Genomic DNA, 13,337 nt, shown 5'->3' on the forward strand with positions numbered 1-13,337 from the left:
TACAGGGGATCTGCAGGGCAGTGAAACGATTTTGTATGTTGCTGTAACAGTAGATACGTGTCATTATACATTTGTCAAAATTCGCAGAATGTATACCACAGTGAATTCTAATGTTAATAATAATGTGTCAGTACTGGCTCACCCATGGTAACAAATGTGTCACACTAAGACAAGATGTCAAAAATTGGACAAACTGGGAAGAAGAGACAAGATGGTATAGAGGGGTTCTCTATACTTTCTACTCAATTTTTATGCATCCTAAGACTGCTCTTAAATATATAATCTACTAATGTTTTAAACGTATTGAGCTTTATGAAAAATATTTTAAAAGATAAGCTGACCCCACAGAGTTTCAGTTATATTTAAGAAGGGAAATGAGCTATCTCCCCAAATTAGACAAGCTTTTCTATGAAATTCTTATCAAAATGAATAGCATACTTGGAAAAATAGGTGACCTCATTGTACACCATAGTTTAGTATAGTGTGGGCAATCTTCAGAGAGCAGCTGATCTTATCCATTAGCATCTACACAAGAGAAGGCTAAGAAAAAGTCTCAATTACTCATGAAATTAAAATCTGACAATGTGAGAGACAGACATGGCTTACATCTCACAGTGTAAGTGAGAGAGTGGACATGGTTTAGAAAGAAAAAGAATAAATACTTAGAAAGACAGTAACTTAGAATTTAGAAACCCTATTTTAGTTTGCGTTGGAAGTAGCTTATGATCTGAATCCTAAAAATTACACCCAGACAGAGCCTGGTCTGAAGCATAAATTCACATTGGATTTTCCAGTCAACCACTCAGCCAAACAGAACCCTGAGGTTCCAAGATAATGTAACAATTCTACAAAAATGTGAAGTGATCACAAAAGACAGAGATAAAACGAGAACACAAACTTGGAGTCCTGAAACTCCCAGGCTACTGGAGTCATATTATATGTTTTGAAGTCTTATCTCTGCTATATTATCTCTGACAAGTAAACTTCTCTTTGAATTTGTAATACAAGCAATTATAAGTAGGAAAATGAGAGCTTTACTTATATTATAAGTATATACTAAAGTTAAAGACATGTCTGAAACAGAACACTTCTTACAGAATTTAAAGATAATTCTTACCCAGAACTGTCTTTAGAAATTAACCTGAGCCTTCTGAAACTATCTTAATATGTTCATGGGTAGCCTATCAATAAAACCAAATTGAACTTTAATTTGGTAAAGTGATTCTTTATGACTATTTATTATGACTATAATCCACCCTTGATTAATATTCAGATCCATAAACACTAAGAACAAATAGGATAAAAAGAAATCTGCAAAGCATTTTTCCTTGGAAGACCACATGGCTACCATTTACTTTTATCCCAAAAACAATGATTTCTAAACCCTGTGGATATGACTTCACAGTCTGAAGACATAGCTTATGATTCTTCAGAGCAGCATTCTCAAACCAAGGACCACCAGTATCAGAACACTGACTGTTTGTTAAAAATAACCCTAGATCTACTAATCCAGACTCTCTGGAACAGAACCATATAATCTTTTTTTCTTTCTTCAACAACTATTCAAGGAGTTCTTTTGCTAAAACCTGTTGATGAGCAGTTCTCAAACTTTTTATTCTCAGGACCCTCTTAAAAATTGAGGCTCCTAAGAAGCATTTGTTTATGGAGGGATATCAATGTTTACTGTACTACAAACTAAAACTGAGAAATTTAGAAGATATTTATTAATTTCTTAAAAAAAAACCTATTACATAAATAACATCTCTATGAAAAACAACTTTTTAAAAAAAAATTTAGTGGAAAGAGTGACATTGTTAAAGTTTTGGAAGCTTCTCTACCGATTTCTCTAATCTCTGGCTTAGAAGACAGCTGGATTCTCACAGCTCTGTTTTTGCATTCAACCTGTTGCAGTATGTTGTTCTGGTTGAAATGCAGGAAGAAATTTTGGCCTCACACTCACTGGAAAACAAAGGACAGCTTATTAAGAATCTTTGCAGATAACTTTGGATATTATTTAATACTACATCAAAACTTGACAGGTACTAGTTTCTTCAAGGTTAGAAGCAGTGTAGATTCTGAAACCATAGCAATGAACTCTTCACACACAGTAACATTAAAATCCATTAGTCTAGCTTGCATTTTGAATAGAATGTTTTCATGCATGATTTTGTAATGCCATGCATCAACTATCTGTAAAACACTACTTCAGAGATATTCAGACCTTCAAATACCAACATAATTCATTATAAACTATCACAAAACCACATGTTATTTAAAAAATTACATTAATACCGAGAAGCTGTTAAACACACAGTAGTGGATGTAAGTTTCTCAAACTCTAATTCCCACTCTAAAGCATAGGCAACAAATAATGTCGGTTGTTTTCCTTGAAGAAAAAGCTTCCCTCCTTTCATTTTTGAGAAAATATTAATATCCCTGTTGGTCTGTCAATCATTCTTTCAAGTAAGAATGGTGCTTCGTGAAAAAAAGCAGCTAGTTTGAGATCACAACTCCAACAATTCCACAAGTGCTATTCCACCAGACTTCTTTGCAGCAAAAGTGCTTTCTGCAACCCTGACATTTCACTGCTGCTAAGTCACTTCAGTTGTGTCCAACTCTGTGAGACCCCATAGAAGAGACTCCCCTGTCCCTGGGATCCTCCAGGCAAGAACCCTGGAGTGAGTTGCCATTTCCTTCTCCAATGTATGGAAGTGAAAGGTGAAAGTGAAGTCGCTCAGTCGTGTCCGACTCTTCGTGACCCCATGGACTGCAGCTTACTAGGCTCCTCCGTCCATGGGATTTTCTAGGCAAGAGTACCAGAGTGGGCTGCCATTGCCTTCTCCGGGCCATTTCACTAGAGTAGCAAAAGCCATCAAAAAAAAAAAAAAAAAAGTCATCAAGAGCTGAGAGAGAATGAAATTAATGTGGCTTATTGTTTTATCATGGGCATTTAGTGAAATCAGACATTTTTTTCCCCTGAAAGTGCACTGAGTACAAGATCTAATGGTATAAGTACAAACTCCAACTAATTAAAAAAATAGTTTTATAAAACTATTTTTAAAAATAGTTTTAATCTCAAAGACCCACCCTGAAAGGATTTCAGAGACTCACTGTGGACCACACTCTGCAAATTGCTGCTGCTAAGTCATTTCAGTTGTGTCTGATTCTGTGTGACCCCATAGACGGCAGCCCACCAGGCTCCCCTGTCCCTGGGATTCTCCAGGCAAGAACACTGGAGTGGGTTGCCATTTCCTTCTCCAATGCATGAAAGTGAAAAGTGAAAGTGAAGTTGCCCAGTCGTGTCCGACTCTTAGCAACCCCATGGACTGCAGCCCACCAGGCTCCTCCGTCCATGGGATTTTCCAGGCAAGAGTACTGGAGTGGGGCTGCTAGGCAACTCAAATAGAAGGATCAGGGAGCAACCCATCCATGTGTGTGTGCTAAGTCGCTTCAGTTGTGTCCAACTCTTTGCAACCCTACGGACTGCAGCCTGCCAGGCTCCTCTGTCCGTGGGATTCTGTGGGCAAGAATACGGGAATGGGTCGCCATGCCCTTCTCCAGGGAATATTTCTGACCCACTCAGGAACAATACAAAAACAAAAACTCCATCTTCACTTGCCAAAGGAACAAGGGGAACTTAGACAAAAGTCTGTTGTGATTTAGGGATGAAGTGATTGAGATTAAAAAGCTGGGTCCTGGTATCATAGGTATATGAACAGCAAGTTTTAAAATTTGGGGAGTGGAGGTGTGCAACAATTCCTACTTGTGCAAGTGACAGGCACACACTGGAGTTTCATATTTAATGATGTAGCTAGACTTCTCCCCAGAATTAAAGTTTATGTTTAGGGAGATCCCTGGTAGCCTAGTGGTTAAGATTCCAGTGATTAGGATTCCTAATCCAGTGGTTAGGATTTCCACGACCCAGATTCAACCCCCTGGTCAGGGGAACTGAGTTACTGCAAGCCATACAATGCGGCCAGAAACAAAACAAAATTTACGTTTAAAGGGGAAAATGTTCACTCTGTCAACTGAAAAGCTACATTTCTAAACAGTATGTATAGGAGAGTTTCCTGTCTGCCCAGCGGTTATGACTCCATGCTTTCACTGCTGAGGGTGCTGGTTCGATTCCTGCTTGGGGAATGAAGATACTGCAAGCCACTTGGCACAACCAGAAAAATAAATAAATAAACAGTATGCATGTTATGATTAAAACATTAAAATTATGAAAGCGAAAGTGAAAGTCACTCAGTCGTGTCCAACTCTTTGCGACCCCATGGACATTACAGCCCATGGAATGAATTCTCCTGACCAGAATACTAGAGTGGGTAGTCTTTCTCTTCTCCAAGGGATCTTCCCAACCTAGGGATTGAACCCAGGTCTCTCGCATTGCAGATGGATTCTTTACCAGCTGAGCCACCAGGGAAGCCCACTAAAAGTATACAGATACAGATTTATTCATCTGTGTCTAAAGACAAACATGATGATACTCACCACAACATCATTTTGTCTTTAGATTCTGCAATCTCTGCCTATCATTAGATGAATTCTGACATCCGTAGCCTAGAAGACTATGATGATTTTAAAATGATTTAATAAATAAAGAAATAAATTGTGATTTTTTTCCTCCTCCAAGTTCTTCTATGTGAGATCACAAAACTGAATATTTCATCCCACCCTAAGTCCACACTATACAGATCTTAAAAAAAGGAGGCAGATATAAACATATTCACATGGAGTATCTTCTAAGATAAACAAAGTGTCTTCAAAAAGATACTGAGTTACAGGTATAATTTGCTACTGTCTGTGGAAGGAAGAAAAAAAGAGAGATAATAACATGTTTGCCTGTATATCACAGATGATCATTTCGGAAAGATACAGTAAGAAATAGGTACCTAGCTGTCCCTGGGAGAGAGAGTTCAGAGGATAAGGTGAAGGGGAGACTTTCCATTTACCGTACTGATTAAACTCCCCCACCCCCCTAAAATAAGAAAACTAGTCTGGAACTGAAAAACAAAACTGATACATGCTTGCTGAAAATCTGAAGTTCAGACTAGCATTCATCTCTCCTAAGGAAAGGGGAAGTAGGTTCATCCAGAGACTGTATGGGTTTTCTGGATGCCCCACTTGTAGTTGCATTCTCCATTACTTGGGAGATAATGGTAAAAGAAAGCCACTCTCTTTGCCAAGTTTAGGGAACCCAGTGGTAGAAGTCATTGGAATCACAGCTGTATAGACGGCACTTCTGACCCAGGACACAGTCATTTCTGCAGGATTGTTTTTAAATTAATAAATGACTTTTAAGAGCAATTTTAGGTTCAAATGAAGTGGGAAGTACAGAGTTCACCTATCCCCCACCTCCTTTCCCCCTATAGGGACAGCCTCCCCTTGCCGCTCCCACCCTATTAACATCCAGCACCACAGCAGTACATTTGAGAAACAGGAATCTTAGATGGCTCCATGAACCTAGGATTAAACATGGTAATCAGGACCCTAAAGCATCCCTGGTGCTTCTATCTACGTATCTATGTACTCGAATGGAAAGGGTAATAACACACGGAATTAATAAATATTGATATATATGCATTTGTTCAAATTAAATATGAGGTAATAAAAAAGAATAAATATTGAGATTTGGCTTTGATTATTCCAACTGCCCTGATTCATAAGACAGTAACCACTCTAATTATGTTTTATTTTGGTTAATGTTTCAATAAATTTGCTTTCTCTAAACCTATTGATAAAAAGAGGCCCAAATACAAGACTGATTTGTCAGGCAAAGTCAGTCTGAGATTAAATATTTATTGTATCTAAACCACAAGTAGAAAGAAATTCAAAGGCTGACAATTTTAATGCCAACTCAACGCAAGATTGCACTTTGCTTGGTTTAGAAGAGAGGTAATTACACAGCTAACATCTGGGTTTTGAGGTTTTGAGGATGACATTTGGGTGGACTAGAGGTAGGAGGGGGAGGAAAGAACAAAGGGAAAGTCTCATGATTTTAGCTTCTGTCAGAAAAAGTGTTCGCTTAAAAGTAAAAACAAAATGAACATTAGAAAAGAAGCAAAAAACAAGCATTTCAGGAAGCTTTTACCTCAGCAGGTGCTCAAAGTCACACTCAGATCTTCCAATTTTCCTAACAAGAACGGGAGGTAAGGCTGCCTCAAACTAATAAAATCAATCAACAAGGTGGGAATAACAGTGGGTTCACAGCAGGCAGGCAGGGTTTCCCTAAATCGGGCTCACCCTCAACCATCTCAGTCAGTTTTCAGAAATGGCTTCTTCAAAAACTACCCAAACATCCCCCTAATAATTTGCACTCCTCCTCCACAATAGGGAAGCCATTTATTTACCAGAAGGTTTACTTTCTCTTTCAAACTCTGCTGGCTTCCTCCTGCCCCACATTCGGCCAAGAAACAGTGGCAGGCCTTTTCTCTTCGGACTTCTCTGACCCCAAACCGGAGAGCTGGTGCAAGAGAATCTGTTTCATGGAGGTGCTGAGTGGCTCTTCTTAAACCACAAGGCTGTTTTGAGTTTTCGTTTGCAAAGGAAAGTTACAGGACAGGAAAGTAAAGCTCGACTCCTCCAATGAAAACACACGCACTCACACAGCACAGATGTGAAAGAACAAATCCCCTGCTGGCCTCATAGGATTATTCACTCTACTTAGGGTGCAGCCTCACCCCCAAGCTGCGGCCTCACCCCCAAGCTGCGTGCTGGCCCACCTTCCTTGCCTGAGTCCCCCAACTCTCAAACCTTTCGTATTATCTATACTTTTTGTATCAAGAAGAACTCCAAGGGACTGTTTACATTCCTAAGTGGCCATAAAAATCTAATGTGTTGAATATTACTTCAAATAAATGGGCCACTATCAGAAAATGTAGAGAAACATACGTCTGACAAAGGCATCCATGTAAACGTGCCCTGTTCCTTTTGCGTGACAGCCTCCATCTCCTCCACCACAGTGTAAATCCCCCTGCTCCCTATTCATTTAGTTTTTTTCCTATTAGGTTAGAAGCTCCTGATTACTCCTTCTTTCCTTTGGGTCATGAAAGGTTACTGCAAATCATAACTGGTGTGACTGTATAGTTAGACACTGTGGTTTTTAATAATAGCAATTATTAGCACTCCACTTTTAGCTATCTCCCAGGTTCTGTGCAAAGTACTTCACATATGTTATCTTTCTCAATCCTCACAAATCCCTTACAATTGGATCTGGTATCTGCACTTTCTGGACAGAGAAAGTGAAACCCGGAGAAGTTAAAGCAACTGACCCAAGATCTAAGAGGTGTTGAATCTGGGATGAAAGCCCAGAAAGTCCAACCTCATTGCCATTCTTTTGACTCCTATCACAACTGTGGATCATGAAATCCTCAAACTCACCTCACCCATGCATTTCGACACTACAGTAAGTTACCTTAGGAAAGTTCGTTGTTTGATACAGTTAAAAAGTCAAAGGTCAGGGAAAAGTTCAGTGATTAGGAAAGTTATTTATTTTTATGGATGGAAGGGGGAGGTTTTAGCAGAAAAGAAACCAGACAATCTAAACTTTACTTTAGGGGCAGGTCCGCCTTTCTTAATACTTTTTTATTATGCTATTAGAAAGGAATTTGCAATAAATTTGTCCAAGATAAATTGGTATGTAGAAGCTGCAAAATAGCTGGAGAAACACACACCAAACTAACAAGACACGTATAAAAAAATATACATAGTTTATATTTCTGCAAATTGAAATTTCTTTACAATAGCACACATTACTTTTATAAACAGGAAAAAAAAAAAACTTAATGACATCTGAACCCAATTATTAACAGAAGGGCTGAAAGTCAGCTTCCTTTCTCCTCAGTTCTCCTAAATTAAGAACTTCCACTTATAGCTCCCTGAACACACTAGGCTGTTTTAAGCCTCTGCACACTCATGTTCCCTCAGCCTTGAATACAGCTATTCACCAACTCAACTTTGTTGGGAGAATTCCTAATCATCCTATAAAACCCTAATCAGGTGTTCCCATGTGAATACCCTTCTATCATAAAGCCTTTCTCTTTCATCCCTAAAAAGAATTAATCTCTTTTCTTAGACATTTAATAAAAACTTAGATTTAGCGAGTTCTTACTGTCCACCAGGCATTATGCTAAGTATTTTACCAGCATCATCTCCTGGAGTCTTCAATAGCACTAGGAGATATACACTGTTAGCCTCTCTGTTCATAGATAAGAAAACTGAGGTTCAGATTCTGACTAAGAAGTGGCAGATATAGGATCCAATCCCAGAATGTGTTGGACTCCAGAGTCTGACCTTTGAACCACTGTGCTGTCATCTTCCCACTCCTAAGTCCCTACTGACGAAGCACATACCCTGGCCCCTATAATACCATTTCCGGTTCCATGAAACAGGGATCATATTGCATTATCCTTGGATCCTGCCTAGCATGATAACTGACTCTCATTACATAACATGCTTGTTGATCTGAACTAAGAGTTGTGATATTAATAATATGATATAGGAAAACTGAACATAAAAGAAATCCTTTCTTGCATATGCTATTCCTTTCAAAAACTGGAGATATTTCAAACAACTCACTACTGAAGTACCATAAAACCATCCTGACAAAAGGACCCCACTGTAACCCAAGGTTCCTTGCAACAAGTGTGTAACCACAATATTAATTTTTTCACCATAACCAACACAGATTGAGGTAGCCCAGGGATGTCATTCTGCTGGACCTCACCAAGGCTGCTCCAGGACACCAGGAGTGCTCCAGGATCTGGAGATGTCCTTCAAGTGTTCTTTGGCTGGTTGTCACACATGACCCAAAAGTTAAGGTAAAATTTTTTTAAATATGGAAGACAGAAAATTTGAGTGGACGTGTGTAGCCAGTTAAAAATCCTCATTTAAAAAAAAAAAAAACAACCCACTTCTGCACTTAACCACACAAATCTACAAAGTCAGGACCCCTCTTTTTGGGTGCTGGTCCAGTTTATATGGTCACCTTCAATGACAACTCCCTTGGGGCGGAGGCCATACATACCCATTTACTTTATACAAATTAACCAAGGTCAGGCATGTAGTAGGCACTCCATAATTAAACATCAATATTTGGCTTCAAAAATCTTTAAACTCCTTGACCTTGCATTCAAGACCTCTTACTCCTCCTCTATTTACTTTGCTAATCTACTAGAATTGGGTCTGTGCTGTATCACCATACCTCCTCGCCCTGAATTCTTTACATCAGTCAAATGCCAATCATTATGTGGGTCTCAGATCAAATCTCTCCTCTGACAAGAAGACTTCTAGACAACTGCAAGACTCATAACCTCTCCTCCTTCTGAAGACCTGTAGCGCTTAGTGAAGCACTGTCCAACAGCGAAGCATTCCACTCTATGATAATGGAAATGTTCTATATCTGGGCTGTATGTTTTAAAACATAAAACAGCTACCTTGCTGGACAGCATGGGCTTAAAGTCTCACCATCTCTTTGAGGAAATCAAGTTGCATTACATGGATAAGAAATTTACGAAGTTGTCGCAGTAGACTGCAAGGTCTGTGAATAAGGCATCTTGTTCCTCATAGCAACTTTCACAAAGGTGTAAAAAGTAAATATTTGTTGATCTGTACATCACCTCTGAGAAAGCCATAAGGTCAAAAGGTCCTGGACTCAGCCTCTGGAATGATGGCCACCACCTCTGCCCTGTCTCTTCATCTGAAAGTCATGATGTGCAGAGGCAGGAGGAAAGAGCAACCTTCTGGAGATACAAATGACCACTGATCAAGCCACAAGACACTTTGGTTTAAATAACATTTAGGTCATGACTGTCCTTCACCTACAAACCTGCCTCAGTAAATCTCTCTTTCCATTAGCAAATAGCTAAATTCTGATGGTAAATTATGCAGACTAAAAAGTTAGTTACCTGCAGGGAAGGAGATTGAGAGTTTGGGATTGACACAAACATGCTGCTATCCTACAACAAACAATCAAAAAGGACCTGTTGTATAGCACAGGTAATGCTGCTCAATATTCTGTAATAACCTAAATGGGACTCACCTGTTTATTTTAAATATCTCCCTCAGAGTCTTATAGGATATTGACGGTATTTCATTGTCTAGGTATATGTTAGAATTTTACTGACACTTTTCCCAGTAGGGCCTACAGTCACTCTAAATTAAGACCTAATACTTAAGCATAGATAGTCAAAAGCAAACAAAATATATAGAAGGTACAAGCTCCACCACAATGGTATGTTGCTGCCCGGGCAAGTGTCTTGTTCCTTACAGCTCAATTTCCTTATCTTCGAAACAGAGTTAAGGTTACATGAACTATCTACCCTTTGTGGGTCAAGTCATAATTATGGATATTTCTAGACGGCTATTCTTCACAAAAGAACTACATATAAACATAGAAGATTTATGAATTTTCTAGTGGTTCTTTGTGGTAGATATGCTAGCAAATACAGAGATTAAGGTCAAGTCTCAGGGACTCCCCTCGTGGTCCAGTGGTTAAGAATCCACGCTTTCAATGCAGGGGAGCTAGATTCAATCCCTGGTGGGGAAACTAAGATCCCACATGCCTTGGGGCAACTGAACCCACGCACCACAACTAAGACCCTATGCAGCCATAAATAAATAATAAATACCAAAAAAAAAAGCCTCTAGCATCTACAATTTCTTTATTTTTTTTGTATTAAAGACTTCTTTCCCCCATCCCACTGTGCAAATGTCACTGAAAAATTCTACTAGTGGCTCAGCCTGGCACATGTAATAAGGAAATAAATGCGCTGACTCAGGGAATACAGACATATTTAATATAAAACATAAAATTGGCTAAATCAAGTCATAACAGTCTAAATCCACATATAGAAGATTGAAATAATTTACAGTTCTGATTTATTCAAACCAATGCTGTATCAGCTCAGCCAGCCAAAAAATTACAACCCACACACAAAATAAATATGCCCTTTATTTATTCAACCGACCAGCAGGGACACGTTATATACATTTTTAATAAGAATAAGTGTGTCAATACCATGCATCCACTTGATATAACAGAGAAAGATGTGGACTAAACATGGAAAAAACCACTTAGGTGACGGTTTGAATTAAGCTAACTGAAGTGCAACCACACCCCCAAACACAGGTAAAGTTTGCACGCATGGCCTTGCCAAGGCCAGCCTGTCTTTGTTTCCCTCTCTACATTTACCCAAGATCTTGGCTCTGAGACAGAAAACTCCCACTCTCGATTGGTTCATTCTGTCCTATGCAATTAAGCAACACCACAATCCAGTAAACGCAAGGGCTCAATTATTTATCTTCTGGCCAAGTTTACCAGGTGGTTATAAAAGAACAATGTCAAGGAGAAAAAAGGTTTATTTCTCTTTAGAGCTGGCTTGATGGGGGTTTTATTTATTTATTTATTTAGAAGAGGGAGAAGGGAAACACTTTACCCCAGAAGAAGGCTGGAGGGAGTTTAGTAAAAGACTGTCAATTTCCCTACAGGAAACTTGATTCTTACGCAATAATTCTACCCATAACCAAACAGCCCGCAAGGCTGTAAAGGGAAGACACCTATTCCTACCTTCTTCAGGGGGGCACAGTTGGCTCCTAAAGGAGCAGGAACAGGGCAAGGCGGAGGAAGTGGCTCAGCCGGGAGACGCCGGGCCCCGCCGGGGGGGCGGGGAAGAGGCGCTTGCCAACCACCCCCCTCCGTGATCTCCGCCGGCGTGACAGTCGCTCCCGTGGCCGGAACGTCCCCAGAGCCCAGGGAGCAGGAAGTCGGGGGGCTGTCCCTCGCTCCTGCCCCGCCACCCTAGAGTACCCTCGCCCCACGGCCCTCCCCCTCCAGTCCATTCTCTCTCTTCCTCTGCGTCTCCCCTTTTTCCAAAGAACGAAACTTCCTTCCAGCGCACCGCGTCCCTTCAGAGGTCGGCTCCTGTCATCCCGGGGAACTGTCCCTTCAGAGCGACCCTCCGTGTCTCCTCGTATCCCCCCGACCCCACTGAAGTTTCCATTCACTACTCCCCCAAACACCCCAGAAGCTCCCAGCGCGCCCCTCCTCCCCCGGGATGCCAAGGCCTGGAGGCCGTCGGGGGGCAGCCCCACCCTTAACCCCCTTCACCTGCTGCTCGGGCTCAGGCCCGACTGGCCGAGGCTGCGCTTGCGCCGGGGTGCGGGCCGCGGGGCTCCCTCAGGCCGCGGAGTCTCCCTTGGCAGAAGTGGGGAGAGCGCGGAGTTGGGGTGCTCGTCAGGGATCCGGTTCGGGCTCTCTCCCTCAGCGGCGACGTCGGAACCCCAGGCTCCCCCTCCCAGTCTACGCCGCAGCAGCTCCGGAAACCGCTGAATTACAACCCCTCCAGCCAATCCCCGCCCAGCCCCCGCTTGGCCTAGGCACGCCGCTGATGTATAATTCATGACATGACCAGTTTTCTCGGCCACCCAGAGGCCCTGCTGAGCATACTCTACCTCCGAAGCCCCACCCACTGGCCAATGAAGAGAGCCTCTGGGAGAAAGGGCGGAGCCAATACAAGACTGGGAACGCCCCTGTTCTGGCTGTTCTGACTCTTAGGGCTCCTCCCTCCGCAACAACTGGGGAAGAACCGAGGCCCTGGGCAGAGGAGCCCGGGGGGAGGGAGGGAAGATGACTGGAATGTCCTGCTGAAAACTCAGCTGAGTTCCTGGCAGTGCGTGACGTCAAGACACTTTAAATGCCCCTGATGCGGCTCCCTTCTGCCTGCTCTCCCTCTTCCCGGCCCTTGGCACCACGTGGGGGTAAGGTTGGGAGCACTTACCACGTGGGAATCAGCCAGTTAGTCAGTCCCCAGGTGTCGCCAGATACTCTAGGGGCCCAACGCCCGAAATGGGTTTCTGGGGACAGCAAAAAGAACATGGGTGACTCCCGCCTGCTTTGAACTTCAGTTTCTGCGTGAGTCGGGACACACACACCCGGAAACATGACGTGGAAGTAGAGTAATTACTAGAGTGCGTGGGGAGAAGGTAGTGGATTTAACCCTGCCCTTCGTTCCGTCGCTTCAAGCATCAAAGGCCAACGGCTCACACATTGGCCAGTTCAAGGGAATGAGGAGACAGTACCGATGAAGAATGACACGTATACACATTGTTTTTATGCGTCTGAGTTGAAATACTTGAAATTGCGTGCCTTTTTCTTTTTCGCCTCATCTACTTCGAATGCAAGTTTTACTGCATTAAAACTAGTAGTTTATAGGAAATGTAGACATTTCACCTTACGTAATAGAGGATGTTCTTTGCATTATAGTTTGTGTGTGTGTGTGTGTGTTTAAGACTATTAGGGTTTTAAAAAATAACAGCTATTAGTGTTTGGTTGTGTTTGT

At 41.7% G+C, this 13,337-nt stretch overlaps 1 protein-coding gene across 1 annotated transcript in view; it reads right to left on the minus strand.

Annotated features, from left to right (window-relative positions):
- The window catches only part of STAT3 (signal transducer and activator of transcription 3), a 69,086-nt gene extending 56,714 nt beyond the window's left edge, over positions 1–12,372 (minus strand). The window contains exon 1 of the mRNA XM_055407889.2: positions 12,107–12,372. The gene's annotated coding sequence lies outside the window, so the exon portion shown is untranslated. The remainder of the gene's footprint in view (positions 1–12,106) is intronic.
- Between the last annotated feature and the right edge of the window lie 965 nt (positions 12,373–13,337).

This window comes from Moschus berezovskii, chromosome 20, assembly GCF_049115385.1.
Source record: "Moschus berezovskii isolate FMDL1 chromosome 20, NW_MosBer_1.0, whole genome shotgun sequence".
Lineage (NCBI taxonomy): Eukaryota > Metazoa > Chordata > Mammalia > Artiodactyla > Moschidae > Moschus > Moschus berezovskii.